Source organism: Brachycentrus maculatus, unplaced genomic scaffold (assembly GCF_059751285.1).
Source record: "Brachycentrus maculatus isolate JH-2025_06_01 unplaced genomic scaffold, ASM5975128v1 h1tg000905l, whole genome shotgun sequence".
Taxonomy (NCBI): domain Eukaryota; kingdom Metazoa; phylum Arthropoda; class Insecta; order Trichoptera; family Brachycentridae; genus Brachycentrus; species Brachycentrus maculatus.
The window spans coordinates 195,150-220,561 of record NW_028281630.1 but is presented as its reverse complement, the minus strand read 5'-3'; the positions used below and the strand labels follow the sequence as shown (position 1 = coordinate 220,561).

General features: G+C 29.5%; 1 protein-coding gene across 2 annotated transcripts in view; it reads left to right on the top strand.

The window, feature by feature from the left end:
- LOC148299888 (uncharacterized) overlaps positions 1–25,412 on the top strand; it is a 96,175-nt gene that overhangs the window by 5,606 nt on the left and 65,157 nt on the right. The window contains exons 2-3 of one of the 2 annotated variants that reach the window (XM_088275532.1): positions 2,848–2,967; positions 20,491–20,581. The gene's annotated coding sequence lies outside the window, so the exon portion shown is untranslated. Of the gene's footprint in view, positions 1–2,756; positions 2,968–20,490; positions 20,582–25,412 lie in introns of both variants that reach the window. The other variant, XM_088275531.1, reaches the window with a different exon arrangement.

Here is a 25,412-nt window from a genome sequence, read left to right as displayed (position 1 = left end):
AATCATTAAATCGCACCAAAACGTGTCAATTTTACATGTTAGAATTCCTGATTACTTAAAATCATTTAGAATGGAAATGTAACGTTTTGGTGAGGACCTCCACATAAATGCAATGATCCTAGATCATATAGGCAGATAAGTCGGGCAGATGTTCATTCAAACCCTCATCCGTACCCGATAGTGCATAGGGCACTGCATCATATAAACTAGCGGCCGTATAACTATAAGGTATGGGCGTATATATGATTTTTCTGCATCTTTAACTAGAGCATTCTTTTGCGACATTTTGAGTATGTTTAAATACTTGTTCACAAAATCTGGATTATCTCCAATTACAGGAGTTATTTTCATATTATTTTTTTAACATACTAATATAGGAGTTTCTGCTTAGTAAAAAGCTTCTTTACATCTCACCAATAGATGTCTCTATTGAAGTTCTAGTGATTCAAGAACAAGGTTTCTAAATTGGTTCATATATATATAGAACTTCCAAGAATTTGAATAGTGTGGTTGTCAATAATGGGTAGAACTGGTGAATGTTACACGTGTGTAAAGTGATCACTTAAACCAGCCTATGACGGTCGTCAGCCCCATATTTATGGCCCAGACTTCCATATTCTTCTTTTTTTGATGAGATGTCAAAAAAAAGAGTATTGTTCCTTATTTTCGATTATTTGTTAATTTTAACGCTTTAATTTTTAGTTTGTAATGTGGTTGTTAATTAAAAATAAATAAAATTAATTGAATTGAATATTGAACACGCGTGTGATATCTTGGGACAACTGTATGGACCCTTGCACATCCCGTTAGTCGTCAAATTTCATTCAGTGTTAATGATGATTGCAGTTCAGACCGCGTAGTGAGTTCTGCACATAGTATATGGAGCAACCACTGGCCTAGATTCGACTACCGACCATCATACCTGTTCTGAAACTTGAATCAGCAGAAAGCTATTAAGAGATGTGATAAACAATACTATCTGAGATAAAATCACGATTTTATGGAAAACAGTAAGTGTTTTTCGTGGTCTCTAGAATTTATGTCAAGGGTTGTGATGTACGTATACTCAAACTATATATAGAAGCATATATATATATATATATATATATATATATATATATATATATATATATATATATATATATATATATATATATATATATATATATATATATATATATATATATATATATATATATATATATATATATATATATATATATATATATATATATATATATATATATATATATATATATATATATATATATATATATATATATATATATATATATATATATATATATATATATATATATATATATATATATATATACCATATATTTATATAGTTTGTGCTCGGATATTTTATTTTATATTATTTATTTAGAAATTTAACAAGATAAGAATATTAACATAAGTACATTGACAATAATGAATGACAAATAAAACAGGTAATTGTAACATGTATAAAATTTCACAAATGTTAAATGAGTTAAAAGTAAACAGAAAGAATAAAATATATCAAAAGTTAAGAATTGATTAATCGATAAGCAGACTTAATTTAGAGCTTAAGTAAAAATAAAAATTATTAAATTTAAATAAAAATTAAACAGTTATAAGATGTACAAGTTGAAAAGAGCAGTAAAGTAAAATAGGTGCTATAAGGCAACAGCAGAAAAAAAACAGAAAACAAAATAATTTGATATTACCCTGGTACCTGAAGCGCAGGGTTGATCACATTTCCTTCATTATTTTAAGATAATACTGCTTATACAAGTATACAATGCATTGTCCTATGCACCATTGAATGCGGTGTGTGAGTGTGTATATGCAGGGTGTCCCATAATCCAAGATATCCATCTTAAATTGTGGTAGGTCAGCTCATGAACCACCAAAAAATGAAAATATGTAAATAAATCGTTTATATTGTGTAATACCACTTTGAAAATAATTAACAAATTGAATGTAACTACGGGTCCACTTTTCCCATTGTGATTCAGTTGTTTTTTTTTCTCTCTTTCAAAATTTAATTTTTGCATAAATATCAGACCGTTACAATTTAATTTTCATCTACATTTGACCTGATGATGAAATGATTATTTGAAACTGGTAGTCACAAAGTAGTGTTTTTTTAAGTGGTATTACACAAAGTGAACGATGAATGATAAGGAGAGTGTTTAAAAAATTGTAAATAAATTCATTCGGAAACCCATACCAAAAAAGTAACAGTTACCTATATTACATATAGCTCACTCCTTTTCACAACGTCATTTATCAAAAATCGTCAATTTTCAGTTGTGCGTGTTTTCGAAATGCCCAGAAAATGTACTACAATATATCCCAGCAAAAGTGGCATATTTTAAACTCAATATTTACCCGCTACAGGTCAGAAAGTGTTGATTTTGCATTTTGAAGAAAAAGTTTCGTTTAATTATTTTTTTAAATTTACTAAATATTTTTCAAATGGAGAAAAAACCTTCAGGTTTTTCCTAAAAAGATCTGTTGCACAGTAAAAAGTTCAATAAGTGGCTTGATATTTATTTTTAATACATTGTATTATATTTTTAAACTTTAAAAACGATCTCCTGAAAAATCAAGTTGGATATATGACGTTGTTGAAAGGAGTGAGCGATATATGTATTAAACTATACTCCCTACACTTATTAAAAAAAACTCTGCGCACGCCACTGTCTACCCATAAAAACCTTTATTAAATAAACTGTAATAATAATTACGTCATACGTTTTATACAGTTAGTTCCGTTACCTGCAAAAATCCTTGTGCAAAATTATTCAACATTTGTGCTTGCCCATTGTAAATAATCATTACTATCCGTCATAAAAGTGAAAAGCGAGCCGTTTTGGGATCAAACTGTGAAAATAACTGTGGGATATCGCCGAGAGCTCGACGGAACGCATTATTTTAAGAGTGGGTGAAAAGTGGACTCACGTGGGGAAAAGTGAGGTAAGAAAATTGTGTTATTATATTTGTGTAACATGTTTATTTTCCGCGTTTGTGTAATGACGCCTTATCGTCGAAATTAACGGCGTGTTCCTACTTGACGATGCAACGAAATGATGTATGTATCTGGCGTAGGTATACGTACCAGAGGCGAACAGTGATTGGAATTATCTTCTGACATTTCACTTAAAAAAATATAGTTTACATCATAATAATCTTTTTTATAAAATACAATGTAACGTCCAATTTGTTTTGGAAAACGTCCAATTGGATTTGTTAAATGTCCAATTTGATTTGTTAGGCGTCCAAATTGAAATAAATAACCAGTATATCAATAGTTTGCTTCCTTGTATCCTCTTAAAGGCAAACCGTTTTTTTTATACGAAAGAAGATGTAAGTCTGATCATCCCTGGCATTTGTCTGGCTGAAGTGATCCCTTTATACACTTTTGTACTTTCACAATTCTCTCCATTGTTAAACATCCATTTAAAATTCATTTTTATTAACGAAAAAAACGTTTAAGATAGAGGTAAAATATTGATTAATATTTTTTCAAATTATGTTTTTTTTCTTCAAAAAGTAAATGCCAAGCCATTACAAAGACATAAAAATTTATGAATTAAACATTTTCACTTTTTTTTTTTCAAAATAAAAATACCAAAGCTGGTTTCTTGACCTATTAGGAAAGCAGAAAGTTCAGCAGGCATAGAATCCTGTTTATAAACTGAGAAGCATGCAAAATCCGATATTCGCGGATAGGTGTCGAACCAAAACCAAGACGAGGTCAATAAAAAACTTGATGCAGTCTGTAATCTCAGCCTTAAAGGTTAAATTAAAACTCTCGTTTTTGTGAAAAAATCATGTGTATTGGGATTATATAGAGCTACACAATCGAATATAAATATACGAGTAACTTGATCGATATTTCACTTTTTAAATGCGTTCATGATACAATATGATTTCCAGCCGAAATGAAAGAATTCGTTGATTGAAGATATAATTTTAGCGTGAGAATAATACACCATTGCTGAGTGATGATAATTATCATGTAAAATGTATCGAAATCTCACTGTGAGATACTAAAATAATATCATATTAAAATTGATGATACCATTCCATAACTATGTAGGCTATATTCGTAGAAATTTTAAAAAATATATGAAATTATTTTTAACCCAGAGGAAAATAATTAAAAAACACAAGTGATATCATGCAGATATTGTGAAACTCTCCAAAGATCAATAATAAAGCTCTTGAAAAAAAAAAACAAAAAAACTCGAGTATTATTTATTGATTCGGCATTAACTTTGTGGAATGACATAATTATTTTATTAAAATTAAACACTTGAATAATCCACTTTATCGAGTTTTATTTTTATTTACGACTAGTTTCAAAAACGACAATTGTTTTCATCTTCTGGTACAGTTAGTTTTAATTTGTAACAGAAGATGAAAACAATTGTCGTTTTCGAAACTAGTCGTAAATAAAAATAAAACTCGATAAAGTGGATTATTCAAGTGTTTAATTTTAATAAAAAAATACTTGTGCATTGGAGGTCACTAAAGTGTTAATTTACGTCATAATAAAAATACCAGTTGTGTGTGTTATTTACATGTTTTTTTTAGTTTGAATTAAACATTTTACAAACCAATTTGGACGCCTTATCAAATTGGATGTTTATCAAATTAAGTTGGACATTTTGAAAACCAAATTGTACGTTTTATAACGAAATTGGACGCCATACAAATTAACTCGGACTTTCGGAGTAGAATCTGTACCAATTTCGAAGCTTTGTTCTTGTATCACTAGAACTTCACTCGAGACATCTATTGGTGAGAAGAAAAGAAGCTTTTCATTGTGCAGAAATTTCTGCTCAATAAAAAGCTTCTTTTCATCTCGCTAATATTGTTCTTATTTAAGAACAATAGTAGTGAGATGAAAAGAAGCTTTTTATTGAGCAGAAATTTTTGCTCAATTAAAAGCTTCTTTTCTTCTCACCAATAGATGTCTCTACATTTGTAGAGACATCTATATGTCTCTAGATTTAAGAACAAAGTTTCGAAATCGGTTCATAAGTAGAATCTACTTAATCCAAAATGGCAAAAAAAAATATTTAAAAAATGTCCCTTACTGTGTTTTAAGTTTGGACAGCCGACTTCCATATTCTTCTTTATATATTCATCATGTTGAGATATCAAGATATGATTATTGATTTTTCCTCTATCTTGTAAGAAATAATGCGTGATGCATTTATCAAATTATCTTTCCAGACAAATCATTAGTTACAGTACTTTTCTTAGTATTACAATATATAACTCACTGTGGCTGATACAATATATCAACACGCACAAAGTATTATACTAAGTATCAACAGTAAACGAATCATATCGCTCACTCCATTCAAGAACGTCATAAATCAAAAAAAAAATTCAGAAGAGCGTTTATAAAGATTAAAAATATAATACAATGTATTAAAAATAAATATCAAGCCACTTATTGAACTTTTTACTGTGCAATAGATCTTTTAAGGTAAAACCTGAAGGTTTTTTCTTCATTTAAAACATATTTAGTACATTTAAAAAAATAATTAAACAAAACCTTTTCTTCAAAATGCAAAAAAAAACACTTTCTGCCCTGTAGCGGGTAAATATTAAGTTAAAAATATGCCTCTTTTGCTGGGATATAGTATATTTTCTGGGCATTCTTAAAACATGCACAACTGAAAATTGACGATTTTTGGTTTATGACGTTCTTGAAAGGAATAGGCGATATGATTACGTCTTATTACTGTTCACAATTCTTATTTACCATAAAGGCTTGTCACGCATTTAACGCTTTCTTAAGGGTAGAGTTTCGAAATGGATAATGATGTAATCTATATCAGGGTGGCCAAAATTTTAATCTATCTAAATATATATATATGTATATATATATATATATATATATATATATATATATATATATATATATATATATATATATATATATATATATATATATATATATATATATATATATATATATATATATATATATATATATATATATATATATATAATATATATATATATATATATATATATATATATATATATATATATATATATATATATATATATATATTTTATTTTTTTTTTAAATGCCGATGCTTACTTATACTTAATGGTGTATAGGACACTGTATAAAATTTATGTAATGTCGTAGTCATACAGGAGAAAGTGACCAAGTGCATTTTTTTTATAAAAATTTGATCACTGACTTTTGATATCTTAGTAGCATAATATTGCCCTGAAAAAAATCCCAAAGGATTTTAAACTTGGAAGTATAATATATTGAGTTGTTAAAAATGACTGCATTGATGCTTATTTTCTTGACAAGCAAAAGTGATTTAAATGGCCCTCCTGAACATCTTACGTTTTGTTACTTAGTCACTTTCGTGTATACGACCACGATATATGTATATAAATGTATATTTATATATATATATATAAATATATATATATATATATATATATATATATATATATATATATATATATATATATATATATATATATATATATATATATATATATATATATATATATATATATATATATATATATATATATATATATATATATATATATATATATATATATATATATATATATATATATATATATATATATATATATTTATAAATATACTTAAATATTTGGATACCAAGAACTTCAATAACCTTACTACAGACATAAAAAATATATGAAAGTAGTAAAAAATAAATAAAATGAGTTATTTTAATCTTAGAAAGAAGCAACAAATATCGTTCATATAGACACAATATCAGAAGAAATGTGTAGGAAAAAATCTAAATCACTTAATTCTGTCCTATATGTAGGATGCTATGAAGAAATTCAATGAAATTCGCAGAACTTAAAGGGTTTATCCCCTCTTAAGAGTTTTTTGTCCACCTCCGTAGTGTAATGGACAGCATGCTCGGCTACCGTTCGGGAGGTCCCGGGTTCGATTCCCAGGGGGGTTTAATAAATATAAGTGATTTTTTCACTCTAATATTTATTCAATATTACACTGGACTGGTACCTGAAGTGGAGGGCTGATCACCTTTCCTTCATGTGTAAACGATCGAGATAACACTGCGTTTATATTAAGCAGTGCCCTATCCACCATTGGAGTTTTTACCGTTAATTTTGCAACAATTATTATTAATTACATTCATTGTGTGTAATGTTATAATTATTTTAGACGAAGTCATAATTTCGTTATTTGTGAATAAGACACTTTCTCCTATATCATATTGTTCATAGAACTAACTGATACAGTAAAACCTCGATATAGCAGACGTCTATTTAACTTAGGATATAACGCACGAAAAATCAGGTTAAATGTAAAAATAATTTAAATCGGCCCGTTGATATTATACACGCGTAAATTCAAGTGTCGCTGCATGTACCTACACAATTTTTAGCGGTCACGATAATCACAACCTTTGTCCCAAAACTTTAAAAGTGCCAACAAAACTTGATTCCTTTTTATATATCAAACAGCAACGTCAGTTTTCGACGAGTGTCCGAAGACAGAAAATTTAATTTTGTTTGTGTTTTGTATTGTTTACTTACATATATTTGTTATATTTTCTCATTTGTTTATTTAAAATATGCTTTCTTACCTTATGTTTTTCTCATTTTTCTTTTAAATATGCTTCTTATGCCTATTTATTATACCTGTTTATTGTTTTTATATTTTGCCATGTATTAGTTTTGGTTATTTTTTTTATACCTTTCTTGTAACTTTATTATTTGTGTTCCAGTTTTGTTAACCTTAATCCCATGTCCCTAAATGAGAAATAGAAATTACTTATCGGAAATATTATATATATGACATATGTTTGTAATATGTTTTGAAAAATAATTGAGTAAATAAATATATCTAAAACATTTTGTACATTTAAAAAAAAATCGATACCTATATTTATAAAACGGACTTTTGGCTTTAGTGGACACCCCCTTCCCCACAACTCGTCCGTTATATCGAGGTTTTACTGTATTTATAGATGTTTTTTTAACATTACCTCCAAAGTCGAAAGTGCTTGCTGAATTGCATGTAATCAAAGATCACTATTCTTATCAATGCTACGCATTCCATGGACCGATATGGTCAGTAACGCAAATATGCTCCAAAGAGCAAGAGCAGTAGTTGAAATGTAGTTTGTCAGGTGCCGTGGCGTAGTTGGGTAGACGCTCGACTGCGAAACCGGCGTCGCGGATTCGATTCCCACCAAGTGCAAAATAAATTCAAGAAACAACATTTTGAGTGTGTCCAAATACTTGTTCACAAAATCTGGATTGTCTCCAATTACAGGAGTTATTTTCATAACTCTTGTAATTGGAGATTTTGTGAACAAGTATTTGGACACACTCAAAATGTTGTAAATAAATTATCTGGTCAAATTATAAGCTTAATAATAAAAATGAAAATGGTGTTTTCTGGCGTTTCTCATGTGTGTGATTATAATCCAGGATTCGGACCTCACATACTAATATAAGAATTTCTGTTTAATAAAAAGCTTCTTTACATCTCACTAATAGATGTCTCTATTGATGTTCTAGTGAAACAAGAACAAGGTTTCTAAATCGGTTCATATATAGAACTTCCAAGAATTTGAGTGGTGTGGTTGTCAATAATGGGTAGAATTGGTGAATGTTACACGTGTGTAAAGCGATCACTCAAACCAGCCTATGACGGTCGTCAGCCCCGTAAATGCCCAGACTTCCATATTCTTCTTCATCTTTGATGAGATGTCAAAAAATAATATAAAAATTCAAGAAAGATTAATTTTCAATTGTTCTGGGTGTTTGTGATGTATTTTTTACATTTACCTTCCCTATCCTTACTATTTTGCCTGCAGAATAGCCTATTTAAAAAAAAACACAAAGAAAAGTAGTGGAAGACTGAGATAAAGATGAGATAATATGGAGGAGATGCATGGATGCGGAAGAGTCGAAGATTGTTTTCAAGTACAGATTGGTGTCGCGTTCTATTCTCTCTGCCTACCCCTATGGTGAAGTGGCGTGATGTTTAGTTAGTTATTTTTTTCCTCGTGTAATTAATTATCTTTGTGTCTGATTCTGTGACGTAACGCTAAAAAGTTACCGACATATAATGTTACGTATTTAATAATACGTTACACTTGTGTTTTAAAAAGGTCTTGCTTTATTTTGAATATTCTGATAGTTCCATCATACGAACCGAGATTACTTCCGATTGCGTATTTCCGGTACTAGATATACTATTTCAATATAAAAATACCATTCTAATATCTAAACCAGGCATGGGCAACCTTTCAATTTTCAATTGAATTTATTTATTTATTTATTTACGCTTGGATGGCTTGATTCTGGCCAATGTCTGTACCCGACGGATTCTCCAGTTCTTTGGACACGTTGCGCGTGGCAACGAGGATAGCCTGGAACAACTGGTTGTGATCGATAGCCTGGAGGGGAAGAAAGGGAGAGGAAGATCCCCACACGATGAACTGATCAAATTGAGGCAGCAGCAGGCACCTCGGTGGTTGGAGCGCAACGTGCAGCGCAGTCAAGGGATAACTGGAGAAGTGTCATTGCTTCTGCAAGGGTCACAACCCTCAGCAATGAGGAATAAGACGGAGAAGAAGAAGAATTTATTTATAATTTCTACCAATGGCTAGATGGCAGCACCCTTGCAAAGTGAAGTTGTGCGCGCTCACCCCACAACAGCGTCAAGATATCTTTTATTCTATGTCGTCATACTTAGAGCAATTAAAAAAAAATCATGGGGATGGATCATTGCCAGATGGGAAGAATATCTAATTTAACATACTCAATATATAAAGGATTGTATTAGACTCGTTTTGTGTTTATAACAGCCGATATAATCAATATTTTCATTCATCATTTTCTTTTGGAAAATTTGCCTTCGTAAATACGTTGTTTTCGTAAGTTGGTAATGAATGACGTCACAGAAACTATGGACTTATTTTAATATTGGTAACGTTGCAAAATTATTGGCGGCTCTATTTGTTGACGTCTATGTACTATTTTAATTAATGTAATTTTTAAAATAACTTCTCCGCAGTAAAATAATCAGTTTAATTTATAACATACTTATCATTGTACGTCATTGTATTTTGGTGTACCGCAAATTTTCCTTATGACCAAAAGTGCTCCATGACTTTAAGGTTCAGAATCACTGATCTAAGCTAACACCAAACAAACGTCCATTTTAACAGCTACAATAATAGGTGCCTACTCGTTAGATCATCAATTATTAAACAGTTCATTTTGAAATATTATAGGTAGTCATTTCATGTATGTAAATATTTTTTGCCGAACCTACATATTTAAAAAAAACGGATTAAAGTGTTTCAATATTATGTTATATGAACGAACTTAATACATGCATGTTTGATTTTGAGGTTATGATTTTAGTTTTACTTACCTATAATTTATCAAAACAACGAATAGCGATGAGGAAATTTAGCATTTAGGGCATCTATTTGAATATTTATGGTGGAGTATAAGATACGAGTATGAATAAGAAGTATGAATAATGTAATATAATAGGTATCGTAATATAGACGAATAACGAAACGGACAGATCCAAGGATCTATAAGAAGGAAGAAGAAGAAATGTGTATATATATATATATATATATATAAATATATATATATATATAAAAAAAAAATATATATATATATATATATATATATATATATATATATATATATATATATATATATATATATATATATATATATATATATATATTTTTATATATATATATATATATTTATATATATATATATATATATATATATATATATATATATATATATATATATATATATATATATATATATATATATATATATATATATATTTAAATTTATATATATATATATATATATACATATATATATATATATATATATATATATATATATATATTATATATATATATATATATATATATATATATATATATATATATATATATATATATATATATATATATATATATATATATATATATATATATATATTTATATATATATATCTTTATCGTTTACACATGAAGGAAAGGTGATCAGCCCTCTGCTTCAGGTACCAGTCCAGGGTACCTGAAGCGGAGGGTAGTCAGTCCATATTGAATATATGTTACAGTGAAAAAAATCACTGATAATTATTTTACCCCCCTTGGGAATCGAACCCGGGACCTCCAGAACGGTAGCCGAGCGTGCTGACCATTACACGACGGAGGCGGATAATATATATATATATATATATATATATATATATATATATATATATATATATATATATATATATATATATATATATATATATATATATATATATATATATATATATATATATATATATATATATATATATATATATATATATATATATATATATATATATATATATATATATATATATATATATATATATATATATATATATATATATATATATATATATATATATATATATATATATATATATATATATATATATATATATATATATATATATATATATATATATATATATATATATATATATATATATATATATATATATATATATATATATATATATATATATATATATATATATATATATATATATATATATATATATATATATATATATATATATATATATATATATATATATATATATATATATATATATATATATATATATATATATATATATATATATATATATTTACATATTTACATATTCTTACAGTGAACAAAACATTTATTTTTAAATTCTTTTAGACTCTTTTCATTCTTCATACATTCAGGCATCTCATCATACATTTTCGAACCCTTATGCATTAAACAATGGCAGTCTTATTTTATCCATATTTCTAGTAATATGTTCATGAAATTTTTGTTTTAAAACTATTTTATCCTTAAAATATTTGGGTAACTTATCTTCCACTACCTCAGTACATAGCAGCGTACAAAGACAATAATATTTTAATGGGAAGTCAGAGCTTATTTTTGGGCCAATTAATCACAATAAAATAACAGCTAGATTTTATTGTACACATAGTAGTCAAAAAGTCGTAAATCCGATGGCGCCCACACTAGAATATTCAAGTAATTGTAATATTAAACGATTTCGTTTACCAATTTTAATTAAACTGTAGAACTAATTGAGAATATCGTGATATTTCAAATAGTTGACTTATTATTCAGTGCAGTCGAATCACATTCACTTTTGTCTTGGGTAACAATTAACATGTCGAAAATTACGTTGCATTATCGCGCAAATCTTTACTGCCGACATATGTATAAATATTCTTCTTTTTCATCTTGGTGTAGGCCTTGTGGCCTGTTTTTAATAGGGTTTAGACTCATGTGATGTCGATTCCCAGCTGTCAATCCATCTCTTTGGTCGTCTCCCCGAGTCGTGCAGTGCAATGTGGGGGAGTCTGGAAGGATCCATTCTCTTTACATGCGCAAACCGTTGTCTTCGTCGTTACATTCCCCACGACATCGCTCTCTCCTTTCAAGAACGTCATAAATCAAAAAACTTGATTTTTCAGGAGAACGTTTTTAAAGTTTAAAAATATAATAAAATGTATTAAAAATAAATATCAAGCTACTTATTGAACTTTTTACTGTGTAACAGATCTTTTTAGGTAAAACTTGAAGGTTTTTTCTCCATTAGAAAAATATTTAGCATATTTGAAAAAATAATTAAACAATACCTTTTCTTCAAAATGCAAAAACAACACTTTCTGTCCTGTAATAAATATAAAGTTTAAAATATGCTGCTTTTGCTGGAATATAGTACATTTTCTGGGCATTCCGAAAACATGCACAACTGAAAATTGACGATTTTTTATTTATGACGTTCTTGAAAGGAGCTAGTGACATCTTCGATCTCACATATTTCTCTTATCCTGGTGTTCTTTATTCTATTTTCACCTAACCATCTAAGCATTCACATTTCAATAGATTCTAGTTAATATCCTTGTTGACAAATCTGGTTGTCTGCACTTAGGAGTTATTTTTACATTTTGACTCCTCAACACAAATGAACAAGAATTGAGTAACGTGGTTGTCAATCATGGGTTAAATGGTGAATGTTACACGTGTGTAAAGAGATTACTTAACCAGCCTATGACAGGTCGGAAGAGCCCTGTTAATACCCAGACTTACGTATTCTTATTTATCTACGTCGGTATTTCAAAATCATAGCACATTATTTTTTATGATGTATAATACTAGTTGTCATGTTATTTTTTGACATCTCATAAAGATGAAGAAGAATATGCAAGTCTGGGCATTTACGGGGCTGACGACCGTCATAGGCTGGTTTGAGTGATCACTTTACACACGTCTAACATTCACCAATTCTACCCGTTATTGACAACCACAAAGTTCTTGGAAATTCTATACATATGAACCAATTTTGAAACATTATTTTTGATAATATTATATATAATAATATACACACAAAAAAGAAAAATTATTTTACAATTTTTACAGTAGGTTATTAGTATTATCTCTTATATTTCCCATTCCTTTATTTTGCCTTTGGTCCATATTTTTGTTTGCCCTCTTACCTCAGTCTTCAAACAAATTAATTATATTTTAGAATGAACTGTATATTGAAGTGTTTTACTTCCATATTGATCGTTTACTTTTGAGAGGATTTTCTTACATTTTAATTATTTATACGTCGAAATCGAAAATTTTCGCTGGGCCAGATGAAAATCTTTACATAAATTTCTATTGTGTAGGATGCAACCTCATTGTAGAGATCTCATCACCTTCCTTCCGGGTTGGGTAATTTAAAGAGACAATCATTTACAGCAAAACCATCATTGTCAAATCATTGCAGTCATAATCATATTAGCGTTGTTTTAATGCATCACGGTTGTACAATCATGTTATTCGTGAATCATTGATATTAAATAATACGTCATTGTTGTTATCGATGTACGCCATTGTTGATTTTTTGTTTACAGTTCATGTTATGCACAATGAGCAAGTGTTTTTCTCTCTCAATAATATCCGTAAAACGAAAATATATACACACATCTTATTCTTCATTGCTTCACCCCAACTTATCGTATTTGTAAACTGTTAAGGTCAGCTATCCTCGTCTTCGAGTTGTATGTTTTTCAATTATATGGTATACAACGTCACCTAGGCCATGCCTTCAAATCATGTTATCTTTCTACAGCATCCATGAATTCTTTGATCTTTCTATGGATGTTTTTCAAGGAAGATCCGTGGCGATCTCCTGGTTTACAATATGTTCAGGTTCTTCGCGGCCTATGTGCACCATCTCAATTGCCTTTTCTTTACGTTACTATTGATATCAGTTTGAACTCCATATTTTGTCTCTAAGGGACACAGCTGACCATCTAAGCATTGGCATTTCAGCAGTTTCTAGTTGCCTAGAGTAGGTGTTATACATCCTCCAGTATTAGGAGCTATAGTCTGACAATTCCTCACTCCTTTCAACAACGTCATATATCAAAAATCGTCAATTTTCAGTTGTGCATGTTTTCGGAATGCCCAGCAAATGTACTTTATCCCAACAAAAGCGGCATATTTTAAAATTTATATTTACCCGCTTCAAGGCAGAAAGTGTTATTTTTTTTAATTTTAAAGAAAAGGTATTGATTAATTATTTTTTTAAATATACTAAATATTTTTCAAATGGAGAAAAAACATTCAGGATTTACCTAAAAAGATCTGTTGCACAGAAAAAGTTCAATAAGTGGCTTGATATTTATTTTTAATACATTTTATTATATTCTTAAACATTAAAAACGATCTCCTGAAAAATCAAGTTTGTTGATATATGACGTTGTTAAAAGGTGTGAGCGAATTGTTTGGTAGACTTTTCCCTTTTAAGCTTGGCTGCTGTTTTTGGGTCACAAAGGACTCCCGTCACGGATCGGATCTTCATCCATTGGATCTTCATCCCACATTAATTCCTTGTAACATCCTTTATTAGTACTTGATTACTTACTTTAGCCTTCCTCTTGTATCCAGCATTGAATAAAGGCTTCCCTCTTAGACTTCCACAGTTCTTACTATTTATTAGTGATTAGTGATTAGTGATATTTAAAGGAGTCGTTCTTCGGTATTTATTTCTCCATTTTACTGTATTAGTAGGATGACAGCATTTATATATACAGGGTGTCCCATAATCCTAAGTATTTCTTTTAAGGGGTGTTAGGCCAGCTTATTACTCACCAAAAAATTAAAATATGACCTTAGTAAAAGTGCCCTAATTTTTTGTAATATATATTTCCACTTTTACGAATTTCCCGAACATCTACGCCTAAGATCAGTTTTTTGAGTGCCACTTCTTCAATTTTTCATATTTTGGGATTCTAATTTTTGTTTCGTAATACTGAATAAAAATTCTAATAATCGCATTATAAAAGTCCAAAATATTACCATTACTGGCTTGCCTTGGCGGAAAAAAATATTAATGCCCGGTCAACGATTTTAAAATAAACCTTTAGGTGACTTTGACTCTTCGACCTGAAAAAAAATATAACGCTAACCTGGCAAGTTATTTTAAAAGTTTGTCATATATCGCTCACTCCTTTCAAGAACGTCATAAATCAAAAAACTTGATTTTTCAGTAGAACGTTTTTATAGTTTAGCAATATAATACAATGTATAAAAAATGAGTATCAAGCCACTTATTGAACTTTTTACTGTGCAACAGATCTTTTTAGGTAAAACCTGAATGTTTTTTTCTCCATTTGAAAAATATTTAGTATATTTCAAAAAATATTTAAACAAAACCTTTTCTTCAAAATGCAAAAACAACACTTTCTGCCCTATGGCGGGTAAATATTAAGTTAAAAATATGCCGCTTTTGCTGGGATATAGTACCTTTTCTGGGCATTCCGAAAACATGCACAACTGGAAATTGACGATTTTTGATTTATGACGTTCTTGAAAGGAGTGAGCGATATATGTACATACTTTATATACTGTAGCCAAAAAGATTATCATTATTAGAGTTCACAAACCACGTTTTCTTGACGTAACCTATCATATTATGGTAATATCTATGGTGCTACAACTGCAAAAGACTTGGCCTACCTTACATTACTATGGTCATGGTTGTATCTTCAGATAGATATTTCGAATCCGAACCGCACAGACCCTATTACGAGTCATTAGTTCCGCTGCGCTTACACTAAACCGCGGAGCACTTAAGGTTGAATTAAACTTTATATAACGTCAATTTATCAATTATTCTTCGAAATATCCGTCTTAGATCTGATTTCTGCAGAGTACAATGGAGACGCATAGTAAAACACACATTCTCTTTTCCAATACTAATATATTCAACACATTTCGAGTGTGTCCGAATACTTGAGATGTGTGGGATGAGAAAAACTTCTGTCAGAGATTTTTTCTATTTGTATGTGAGGTCCGAATCCTGGATTAAATTGACATACTTGAAAACATGACATTTGATTTATTTTTACTACTACTACCATTACGCCGTTTCCCCGAAGGGGTAGGCAGAAAGGATGGAACGCCACATTCTTCTGTACTGACATACATTATTTAAAAAAATCTTTTTTGTAACTTTATTATTTATGTTCCAGTCTTGTTACCCTTATCCCATGTCCCAAAATGAGATATAGAAATTACTCATCGGGAATATTGTATTTATATATCGCTCACTCCTTTCAAGAACGTCATAAATAAAAAATCTTCAATTTTCAGTTGTGCATGTTTTCAGAATGCTTTTTCAGCAAAAGTGGCATATTTTCAATTTAATATTTACCAGCTACAGGGCAGAAAGTGTTGTTTTTGCATTTCGAAGAAAAGGTATTGTTTAATTATTTTTTTAAATATACAAAATATTTTTCAAATGGAGAAAAAACCTTCAGGATTTACCTAAAAAGATCTGTTGCACAGTAAAAAGTTCAATAAGTGGCTTGATATTTATTTTTAATACATTGTATTATATTTTTAAACTTTAAAAACGTTCTCCTGAAAAATCAAGTTTTTTGATTTATGACGTTCTTGAAAGGAGTGAGCGATATGAAGGAGTTCCAAAAATTATAGTAGTTTGGTTGTCAATCATGGGCATAGTGAATGCTGTTACGTGTGTAAAGTGATCACTTAACCTGCCTGACAGGTTAAGGCAAGTCATAAGCCATGTAAATATCAAGACTTCCAAATTCTTTTTCATCCACGATGAGCGATATGACTTTGTATGTAATATGTTTAAAAAAAAAATAATAAAATAGATTTGCGCCGATATGGTCTTATTGACGTCGATGATTCAGCATTTGTGTGCGCATTTGCAATTTTGCGATCCCCAAATGTAAAGTGAATCCAGCGGAGTGTAAAAAAGAAAGTTATTATCATTCTAATCACTTCTCCCGTACAATATGCCCATCTCTCACCACTTACTCACACTCATCGAACATTCACTGTTTTCCACATCACACACATGAGTTTTCTTTAATTCATTTTTTTGTATAATTGAAATATTATACTTTAACTTAATTATAATGTCTACCTTGATAAAGAAGCGATTAGCTTCGACACCGGTAGACATTATAATTAAGTTATATTATAATATTTATAGTGATTTTAAAACAAAGTTACATTTTCACATTATTTTGTAACATCTCATCAAAGATGAAAAAAATATGGAAGTCTGGGCATTTACGGGGCTGACGACCGTCATAGGCTGGTTTAAGTGATCAAGAAAGAGGTTTCTAAATTGGTATATATATATATATATATATTTATATATATATATATATATATATATATATATATATATATATATATATATATATATATATATATATATATATATATATATATATATATATATATATATATATATATATATATATATATATATATATATATATATATGTATATATATATAACCCTTACCTGCACCCCAATGGTGCATAGGGTACTGCATCATAACGCAGTGTTATCTCGATCGTAAACACATGAAGGCGATCAGCCCTCCGTTTCCAGTACCAGTTCAGGGTAATATTGAATGAATATTAGAGTGAAAAAATCCCTTTTATTTATTTGACCCCCTCTGGGAATCGAACCCGGGACCTCCGACGGGAATAAGGAAAGAATGAAAGGCTGATATTATCTTATCTCACTGTTGATAAAATTAAGAAAGGTGTGTTGCGATGGTTTGGACATGTGGAACGGGTGAGTGAGGAAAGAACGGTAAAACAAATTTACTAGGCGAGATTTAAGACAACTTTAATACTGAGGAAAACTTAGCACTATCAGATTTGTTAAATGCGGCCAGGTCAGGAGTTGAAATAATCGGTGGGTATGTATCTCCTCATGGAGATGCATGAACGTGGAAGAGGCGAAGAATATTGTGAATATTGAAGACAGAGTGGTTCTCTCTGCCTACCCCTGCGGGGAAGCGGCGTGATAATTAGTTAGTTTAAGTTAGTTTTATTGTATTATATTACGTTAAATATCAAAAATGATTCAGGACAAACAGTTGTTTTTATACCACTTGAGTTAATTAATGACTTTATTGAAAACTTCCATCGTCAGGTCTGAATAATAACAGTTATTATTCAGACCTGACGATGGAAGTTTAGCTTCCGAAACTAGTAGGCATTCATTCACTCAAGTGGTATAAAAACAAGTGTTTCCTTGATCATTTTAACATGTCTTACAAAGTAAATGCCGAAACAATAATAAATAAAAAACGTGATATATCCATATGCATCTTCATTGGAAGCCTGTCACTCTATACCTTATCAGCCCATCCCAGTGTGTTACATATACTAAAGAAAACATACGTTAATATAACGTTCCCATGTATAAATTTGACTAAATTTTACATAAATTTGTTCAACCGTTGATTTTCAACGTAAATCCATTCGCCATTAGATTTATTACATAAGTAATTTCTCTTCTATCGGACCCTGTGATGTCGATTATTTTTTACACCGATAAAAAATGTGTACATAATCGAATTGATAATAAGTAGTCGTTTAGTCACGATAGAGACGTTACCGAGTAACAGGGCTTCAAGTTACAGCTCGCCGACCAGTTATCCATCAATATATTCGTAATATTTGGGTATTTCTACGTCTGGCAACATTCTTCTACCGTTAGGCGAATCAAGCATCAAAATTATTATTCAATAGCAAACACACTGACCTCTTGATATCATATTTTGGGTGTTATTTCACATAAACTTGTTAAAAATATTAGTGATGATATGTAGAATAGTAGATTGAGGTCAAAAGTCGACCGATCGGTCAATAAATTGCCCTAACATCTCAACATAGATTTTTTTCTGAATATTACATTTGATTTGTAGATGAAAATGTTTGTTTTTTACCATTTGAGTGGTAAAAAACAAGTATTTTCATTTACAATTTAATCATGTATTACCACATAAAGAATCCCGAAACAATAAATAAAATATATTACATTTAATAAAAACTATTTTAAAATTATCTGGTCAAATTATAAGCTTAAAAAATAAAAATGGAAATTGTATTTTCTGGCGTTTCTCGTGTGTGTGATTATAATCCAGGATTCGGACCTCACATACTAATAAAAGAGTTTCTGCTCAATAAAAAGCTTCTTTTCATCTCACCAATAGATGTCTCTAGTGAAGTTCTAGTGATTCAAGAACAATGTTTCAAAATTGTTTAATATATTAGAACTTCCAAGAATTCGAGTAGTGTGGTTGTCAATAATGGGTAGAATTGGTGAATGTTACACGTGTGTAAAGTGATCACTTAAACCAGCCTATGACGGTCGTCAGCCCCGTAAATGCCCAGATCTCCATATTCTTCTTCATCTTTGATGAGATGTCAAAAAATAATACTATTTTTAACACTTAATTTACACTTTACATAGGTATATGTATTTACATTTTTTTACAAAATACAAAACATTTCGGTTTATTTAAAAGTTGAAATATTTTTTGAGTGTTTTCTTTCAGACACTTTTCATTCTCCATAAATTACATTTGGACAACTCATCATACACTTCCAAACCCTTATACATACATTATTTCCTATTTTTTATGGCAGCTTTATTTTATCCTTATTTCTAGAAGGTACTGTTTGTGTTTTTTTTTTTATTTAAGCTATTTTTCCATTTATCGTAAAGAAATAATTAACAAAATAAGCTTATTATAATATTAGTCTCTTTTTTATAGGGAACCAGTTGAGTTCTTCCCTCATTTTTTGGGAGAACCCCCATAAAAAGTTGCATTTTGTTAAAAATCAATCGTTAGACTTCATTCATGAATACGGCAATATAAAATATACCTGTATTTCTGTCTTATGATTTCGCATAAAAAATTAAGTCAATGTTATACCGTTGGCATTTAAATGTTACGGAATAGATTAACATTATCAGAAATTTATTAGTATCATTTAAATTAATTATGTTTATTGAGTTTTATTATAATTATATTTTTTTTAACCTTAGATTTCGGGACATTCGTATAATTTACGACGGATATCCAAACTGTGAGGAGCACTGAGGCAACACAAGTAAAGAATGCAGTGACAACTACCATGTATGTGTTTTAATTTTTTCACTTATATTTTATGTTCGCATTTTATGGAAATTTCTCAAAAAAACGCGTGGCACTTGTTTTAACTATTTTTATTTTTATTTTTATTACTAATATTTTTTGTTTCTTTACTTCATTTACATTACGTTTAAAACAAACTATTTACGTATTACAATATACAAAACATGTATTTTTAAATTCTTTCAGGCTCTTTTCATTCTTCTCTTTATACATTCAGGCATCTCATCATATATTTTCAAACCCTTATACATTATACATTTTAATAAACGTATTTCGTAAAATGTGAATTTTTCTTATCGTCGTATAAAATATAAAATACCCGCTATTAAACATAAAGTTGAATTTACTTATAAAAACACATAAATATGACATTTCAAACTTCTAAATGTATTTTTCCAGTTTATAGAAGGTCTCAATTTTTTAATACTGCATCGTTAATTTTATTTAAAAAAAATTAAACACTTGAATAATCCACATAATGAATTTGATTTATATATACGACTAGTTTCGAAAACTTACAGATGTTTTCATCCTCTGGTAAAAATTAAAACTAATAATTGCTTTATCATTAAGTGGTTTATTCAAGTGTTTATTTATTTTTAAATAATCACACGTCTTTCCACAAAGTTAATGCCGAATCAATAAATAATATCATTAATTTTAATACAATTACATATTTTCGAGATAAGGTTTTTTGCCAGTACACTCAATTTATGTTCCTTATTTCAAGGAAGGCTGAAAAATCGGTCAAAAGTGGGTATGATAATCATGTCAGTTTATGGAGTTGGAGACCGTTGATTATCATCTTTTCACTCCTTTGAGTTGTCCTTTTCTTGGGTCCCTCCAAGTTGCCTTTTTATGGCTGAAAATCGGTCAAGCATCAGCCTAAAAATCACCTCAGCTTATCGAGTCGGAGATCTTTAGATTGTCATCCTTTCACTCTTCCAAGTCTGTCCAAGATGTCCTTCTCCCATGGCTGAAAATCAGATAACTTGTTTGAACCAAACAAATCAGAAATAAGATCTTTTTGTACAGTTTGTACGGATGTACATGACGTCTCTCGTTTGCGCAGAGATCAACAGCCCATGGCCGCGTATTGGTTTACCAAGACAGCCGTCTCGCCTTGAGGGATTACTAGGTCGATATCATCTTGCGAATTAGCATTAATTAGTATATTTCCACGCGTTTATCTACTTACGCGTATAATCCGCATACCGATTCCATGAAGATATGCTTCATTTTCTAATACTCACTTTTCTTTTACAATGATTAAAGAAAACACATCGTTTTTTACCACTTGAGTTTTATTATAGACTACACGTTTCAGAAGTTAAACTTCCATCATTCAGGTCTGTATAATAACTAAAATATAAAATATAAAATTGTTCTATAAATAAGGAGAGGGGAAAGTAAGGGGAAGGGGTTAGTCAAGGGACGTTTTTCCTTTGTTTTTCTTTGTTTTCAAACTCCGTCAAACACGCTTCAAACACGCGTAACATTCACCAATTCTACCCATTATTGACAACCACACTACTCAAGTTCTTGGAAGTTCTATATATATGAACCAATTTAGAAACCTTTTTGAATCATTTCTTCTTCGTCTTTGATGAGATGTCAAAAAATAATATGAAAAAAACCCCTGTAATTGGTGATAATCCAGATTTTGTGAACAAGTATTTGGACACACTCACAATGTTGTACCATATTTATTGCTAATTCTTGGGACTATCAAAACCTTCGTTGTGTATAAATCATATGTCATGGTTGTGTACTAGAAGGCTTTAATTTATAGCTAAAAATAAATGGATCTTAATGAATCTAGTAACTTGATTAAGTGAACAAGACTTCTTATCAGATCGTCCACTTTCAATTATGGTAATTAAACGCCTTAACGCCTCGAGAGGCAACATCACTGGGACAAAAATAATAATGAATTATTCCATGGAACCTACGCCAACTGTTTTATTTTGTTTCTAAATATTTCAAGTGAAACCGGCCCTAATTAGGTCTTGATTTTAATTTAAACCATGTGCCATTTTATAGCGTTAAAAAATGAAAAAATTCTCGTTCTGGAACGTTCGTTGAATAATCTAATTCAGTGTTTCTGTTAAATGTTTCATCATGTAAAGAGTCCGCCTCCGTAGTGCAATGGTCAGCATGCTCGCCTACCGTTCTGGAGGTCCCGGGTTCGATTCCCAGGGGGGGTTTAATAAATATAAGTGATTTTTTCACTCTAATATTTATTCAATATTACACTGGACTGGTACCTGGAGTGGAGGGCTGGTCACCTTTCCTTCATGTGTAATCGATCGAGATAACACTGCGTTTATATGAAGCAGTGCCCTATGCACCATTGGGGTGCGGTAAGGGATTAAAAAAAAAGAGTCCATACAAAGAATAAATAACCTACTCTTATCCATTTAAAAACTTGTACTTTCTGCCAAATTACGGTCAGAAATGTCCTTAAAACCTTTTCCATTTAAAATATGCAATTTTTACTAAGTTACAGTCGAAAATGTCCTTAAAATCGATTTAAATCCACACCGATTCATTATAAATTTTGGAAATTCCCAACGACAACAAGCATAATTTTTTATTAACTCCAAAACTTTTGCATTTTATCTATGCTTTTGTCCGTTCAATAAATATCATTTTAACAAATTATTAAAGTGAATTGATTCTTGATCACTATTTAATGAAAAACATCGTTTTCTACTAATGCACAAGTTATATTTCTCTTTCTCTTTAAAAGGAATAACCCACAAAGCCTCTATTAGAGGCTTGTCTGCAGGCAGGATAGTAAGGATTGTGAATGTCAATGCAAAATATATATCACAAACACCCAGACCAATTGAAAATAAATCATACTTTATAAAGTAAAGTAAATATTTATTTATTTGACTTACTTATGGATATTATGTATATAAGGCTTTCTTCTTTAGTAGTTGATACATATTCTTACATAGATTACGTCACACTATTCATAAAAATCTTAACTTCAGTCACAACATTTTTTGATGTATAAGGGTTTGAAAATGTATGATGAGATGCCAGAATGTATAAAGAATGAAAAGAGTCTGAAAGAATTTAAAAATAAAGGTTTTGTTTTCTGTAAAAAGATGTAAATATATATATATATATATATATATATATATATATATATATATATATATATATATATATATATATATATATATATATATATATATATATATATATATATATATATATATATATATATATATATATATATATATACATATATACATATATATATATATATATATATATGTATATATATATATATATATATATATATATATATATATATATATATATATATATATATATATATATATATATATATATATATATATATATATATATATATATATATATATATATATATATATATATATATATATATATATATATATATATATATATATATATATATATATATATTTATATATATATATATATATATATTGAGAAAATTTACGACCCAATGATTGTTTAATTTTTTTTTTTGAAGTTTTATTTGTTATTAACTTTGCTTATTATGTACAAGGTTTATAGATCATTAACTCTAGAACACTACCCTCAACTTTATAGGCATGAATACTACCGTGGGGTACCTGAGTACCCCGTAGATATTTATGAGTTAGAAATAAAACTATTAATTTATCAATTTATTGTTTGTATTTACTCAAATGTACTATTACTTAGGCATACAAATAAAACAAATTGAAATAATTTTAAAAATTTTTGTTTGCAAAGATTGCATATTTTTATATGATGGGTGCACAAATATGACGACGACAAGAGGAGCACGCGGTCCTCGATTTCCTATCTTTTATATGCGGACAGAAGCAGCAGCGACCGGGTTTGGTATCTCGAGGGACTGGTTCAGCAATGTCCATTTCATTTTTTAGAATACCATGTATAGATTCCCTTATATCCCGGGGCAAACATGGCCATTGTAATTTTTCTTGCATATACATTGTTATAAGAGATTTTGCCATTTCCTTAAAAAATAGACGTCTTTTCGGAATGAGTTTCTTGTCTGGACTTCTTGACATAGTATAAAAAATCCAGGATTTTACTCCTACTGTATTTGAGAGGGTATAGAAAATATACAAAGGCTATCTTCTCGTTTTTCTAGACGTAGAATACTTTTTACTCATCTGGTCAAAAACATCAACCCACATTTTATTTTATTATAAAATACTATAATTTCTGGCAGTAGTACTTTATTATCTTCATCGATACGATACCACGAATGTCATCTTCATCGCCACTATCAGCGTATTCGCAAGCAACAAGAGTGGAGTAGTGATTTTGAGAATTAACACCAGGCTCTTCTAAAAAGCGAAAATCTTTAATGAGGTCATCCAGTTCATCATCTGAAGCACCTCTAGTATTCAACTCCTCATTATCCAAATCTTCTAAAAACACTGCTTTTTCACCATCAGTTCTAAGACGTCGATTTGATCTATGAGACATAAGACTAACAAAAACGTAGATTACTTGTCATGGAAAATAACAAACTTATAAACATATGTAAAATAGAATAATAAAAACACGATTTTAAGTGATAATAAAAACATGATATACCTAATAAAAGAGTTAAATATTTATTTCAAGAATAATATTGAATAAAACTTACCAATAAAGTTCAGCCGCCTTCGAATTTGAGAAAACTTTGACAACTACTACCGTGGGGTTCTAGAGTACCCCGGAACACCCGCCCACACGTCTGTACCTGCGCGACAATAGCGTGCGATGGACAGTTCGTCGCAGTAACTAATAA